The 4690-nt window shown below is 35.0% G+C and overlaps 1 long non-coding RNA gene across 1 annotated transcript; it reads right to left on the bottom strand.

Moving 5' to 3' along the window:
• Nucleotides 1-566: 566 nt before the first annotated feature.
• On the bottom strand, nt 567-4460 carry LOC138876997 (uncharacterized). Its single transcript, XR_011402321.1, has 3 exons — nt 4351-4460; nt 1794-1861; nt 567-748 (listed from the first exon to the last, which is right to left on the bottom strand). It is a non-coding gene; the product is annotated as an uncharacterized lncRNA (long non-coding RNA).
• Nucleotides 4461-4690: the final 230 nt, after the last annotated feature.

Below are 4690 nucleotides of genomic sequence, written 5' to 3'. Positions count from 1 at the left end.
AAATTGAAATAATTGATTGTTACTTGTGTATATTCTTTTGATGACCTGATGATGGGAAAAAAAATTACACTTATGATGTATATAATTTAAATTCTTATAAGAAAATGTGTCGTTAATTTGAGAAAAAAATGAAGACTACATAATATGTACTCCCTTCGTTTTAATTTGTTTGAACTTACTTGACTGGACGGAGTTTAAGAAGTAAGAAAACTTTTGAAACTTATAGTCCAAAATAATTCATAGATATTTGTATCGCTATAAATTATTTCATTGAGGTTAAAAAGAGAATTCTAAAGTTATATTATTTCTAAATTAAAAAGAGTTTATTTTTTAAAAACTAACTAAAAAGGGAAATAGGTTCATTCTTGTTGCCTCACGATTTAAGCCACTCCAATGGGTTCCCGTCACAATCCAAAATCCACATGTCGTGATAAAGCCTATTTCAATACTAGGCAAGTCGGCAATCTCAACAAACCACCATTTCTTTTAAATACTGAAACATAATATTTGAATTCCATAGAAAATCTCACATTTACTAATATAAAATACATTTCCAAAATCCGGTGTCACTGAGTACATGAGCATCAAAATGATAACAAAGTCTGATTGACAAAAACACTGTCTGAAATATAGAACAATACAATAACTGAAAGGAAAAAGAGTCAAGGTCCGCGGACGCCAAGCAGCTACCTCGATAGTCTCCAACAGATAAGTCCTCAACTTTGGCAACCGCCATATCCGGAAGTACCTGGATTTGCACATGAGGTGCAGGGTATAGTATGAGTACAACCAACTTAATAAGTAAAAAGACTAACCTCTGGGATGAAAATAGTGACGAGTTTTGCAGGACAATCCAGTATAGAAATAACATAACAGAAATGTAGGCATGCTTTCAAGTTTAACAGTTAAACTCAGTAAAAGTAAAACAGATCAATTTTGAATGATATGAGGAATATGACATCTCAGTAGATAACCTCGTGTACTCACGATCACAAGTTACTCGGTCACTTAGTACCGTATATGGCCAATCCAACCCAGGGAAGATCCATCCCATATATATATGTATACATCGACTGACCGCCAGTCACTCAGTACCGTATAATACCAATCCAGCACATGGATAATTTATTTCAAAATATATAAATGATTCGGACAAGATCCATGTCTAGGAAATTTATCACAATTATAAATAAACAAGTAAGGCAAGTCCATGCCCTAAGAAGTCCATCCCGAATATATAATCATCTACGCTCATTATGTTGGATGCAGACTTCGGAGGGGCTCCTTCAGCCCAAGCGTAATATAAAGCCGATATGGCCTGCTGCAGGCGGGCAGCCCCGATCCATATAATAATAAAGCCTATAAGGCATGCTACAAGCGAGCAACACCTATCCACAAATAATATTAATAAAGCCTATATGGCCTGCTGCAGGCGGACAACCCCGATCCCATAAATATCCTCACAATGGATGAACATGACTGATTATGAAATATACATTTTAAAACAATTAAATTCAACAACAACATGACCTTGTGGGTCCCAAAATATCGGCACGTATCCTAAACATGATATCTAATACGAGTCCCAGCTCAATTTCTCTAACACGTGGAGAATATGCGGATAATAACATGATTCTTTAATTTTACAACTCCACAGAATTTATTCAAGTCACAATTTCTAAGGTGCAATCACACACGCTCGTCACCTGACATGTGCGTCACCTCCAACAATTGATATAACACCAAATTCGGGGATTCATACACTTATAACCAAGTTTAGAAGTGTTACGTACCTCAAACTGTGTAATTCTTTATACTGCTATGCCTTTGCCTCGCGAATCGACCGCCGAATGCCTCCAATCTAGTCATAATTAATTCCATTCAGTCAATACAAATTGTGGGAATTAATTCTATATGAAAATTCTACATTTTCAATAAAAATCAAAATTCAACCCAAAAAACAGTGGGCCCCACGTCTCGGAATCTGGAAAAAGCTACAAAATATGAACGCCCATCCAACCACCAGTCCAACCATACAAATTTTACCAAATTTCGACATCAACTCGACCCTTAAATCATCAATTAAAATCTTTGAAGATTTCTACCATATTCAATCCAATCTTTACCTATTTGAACTCAACAATCTTCCCACAAACCTTATTGGTACAAGTATGCATAAATATTACTCTCACACCCAAGAATTATACTCCCAATCACCTATTTTTACCCAAACTAGAAATTGAAGACTAGGTTTGAACCTTACTTCTTAGTTGAAGATTTTGTGATATTTCCTTGTTGGATTTCAAAGCTTAAACAAGATCTTGATGAACAAAGCACTTGGGTTTCTTCCTCTATTTAGAACTCTCACTTTTCTCTAAAATGACAGATTTTTGCTCCAAAATGAGCTTCAAGGGCTATATATCGAAGTTGGCTTGGGTTATAAAAATTAGAAAATAGACTCTCCGAACTCAGGCCTGCGATCACAGAGTGGACCGCAGAACTACCGTGCGGCCTGCAAAATGGACCGCGAAATTAATCCCCAAAAATTGGGTTGTTTGGTGTTTGGTTTGCGGCAAGTTTGCGGCCCGCAGACCTGTTCTGCGGTCGCATCATGTAGCGCAGAACTTGTCTCTGAAAATCTCCAAGTTGATTTCGCGACAAGTTTTGCGGTCCGCGAAATAATTCTGCAGTCGCAGAATTGACCGCATAATGGTCCTCAAACTTGGCTCGTTTCTGCTGCATTCTGTGGCACTTATGCGGCCCGTATAATGAATCTGCGATCGCAAATTCGACCGCGAAATCGCCTTCTTCGGCCAAAAGTTTTCATTAATAATTTAGTGCATTCTTCAACCCAAAAAGTCCGAGCCGAATTTCTACTATATTTGTACTAATTAATCTACCTCGACACCATAAAACCTTAATTTCTTTAGCAAAATTTTCTGGAGTATTACAGTTCCTTATATGTTTTGTACCCATATACAAGGGTGGCAGATTATATGATAGGGAGATAAAATAGTATGGAATTACTCATGTGTTGGTACATTTTGATTGATATTTAAAGAAAAATAAGGTTTGTGTTATTGTAAAAATAATAACCTCAGTACAAAACATTAAAAAATGCATTTAACCATCGTTCTTATCCCTTTTGGAGAGTATCTTGATATAATTGTAAAATTAACCACATCAATTTTGAAAAGTATCATGAAGATTTGCGTATGATATCTTTTCTATTAGATATTCTAAAATATATTTAGATAGAAAATTAACTGTTAAACTCTTAGATTGTCTTCAAGGGAAAGCTATTGAATATTTTTTTGTTGAAAATTTAGATATGAATCTTTGCCAATTCAAGTTGCAATTATAAAGTTCTTCCATCAATGTTGAAAAAATTAATTTTTTAAGGTAATTTTAAAATATTTTTCTTAGAGTTTAAATCTTTATACTTTTAGTTATGAATTTATTAATAATGTATTAGCTTTCTTCAATATTTAACTAATGAAATATGCATATCTTTTGGGATTTTAAATTTGAATATTTTGTTATCTTTTATATAAAAAAGAAAAAGTAATTAATCTTTGAATAATTTTTGTCGACAACAGCCAAAAGAAAGCAAGACAGTTATAGAAAGTGTTGGACTGTATTAGGTCTTAAGGTATCTGATGCACATTACTCCCTTTGTCCCTTTTTAGCTGTCAAGGTTACCAAAAATATTTGGCTCAAAATACTTGTCATTTGAAAAAATCAAAATAAAATTAATCATTTTTTTCATATTTTCCCTTAATATTAAATAGTCTTGAAAGTAATACTATTAATAGAGTACATATTAAAGAGTTATAAAATAACTAATCAAAAGTACTTCTTATTTATGAATTCTTATGGAGCGTAAAATAACATGGTAATTAAAAAGGAATGGAAGGATATTCCATGTTTCGAAAAGAAATTAGGTAACTAAAAGGTGAGAAGATATAACAAATATTATTTTATATGCCTCTAGAAGTTTATACAAATAGGCTGTTCTATTTGAATAGGAAAGCAAACAACAAATAAAAGAAAAAAAATGCTAAAGAACATTTTTGCTCGACTTCTTCATTGTTCCAAGATTTGATGGAAGTAATACTACTCTAGGAATCGAAGTAATAACATCCTTTACGGATCCGTAAGCCTAAGGGCCGTCAGATCGGGCTCAGGCTCAGACTGAACACCCCATGAGCCCGATACCAAGCTCATAGGCGAGCCCATATCAGTGTTAAAGTTAAACAAGACTTTAACCTTGTCCATCAAATCTGAGCTCTGGGATATCAACTCAGTTGACCCGAGCTCAACAACACCATCAGTTGAAGGAATACAAACCATAGTCTGAAGCCCGTATCCTTGGGCCTGTCGGGCCCGTTCGCAATGGGAAGCAGCTAATCTCTCTGATTCAGTAACCCAAATCGGGCTTGAACTATGCATTGCCAGGCCCGGAAGCCCGCTTCCGTTAACAAACGACTGGGACATTGAAATCAGAAAAAACCATTCAGTATCTGTTACTTCTTCGTCCACAACGTCATTTTCACTACTAGTTTGTATGCCGGAAATTAAAGAATTCACCTCCCGGAAAACTTTTTTCCGGTGTTCTTGCTCCGCGATAAAATAAGGCGAAAACGACATCGTTTTACACTTATTCTTGTCTTCTTCCCCTATATAATAC

The sequence above is a fragment of the Nicotiana sylvestris genome, chromosome 9 (assembly GCF_000393655.2).
Source record: "Nicotiana sylvestris chromosome 9, ASM39365v2, whole genome shotgun sequence".
NCBI lineage: Eukaryota > Viridiplantae > Streptophyta > Magnoliopsida > Solanales > Solanaceae > Nicotiana > Nicotiana sylvestris.
This window is presented reverse-complemented; position numbering and strand designations above follow the sequence as displayed.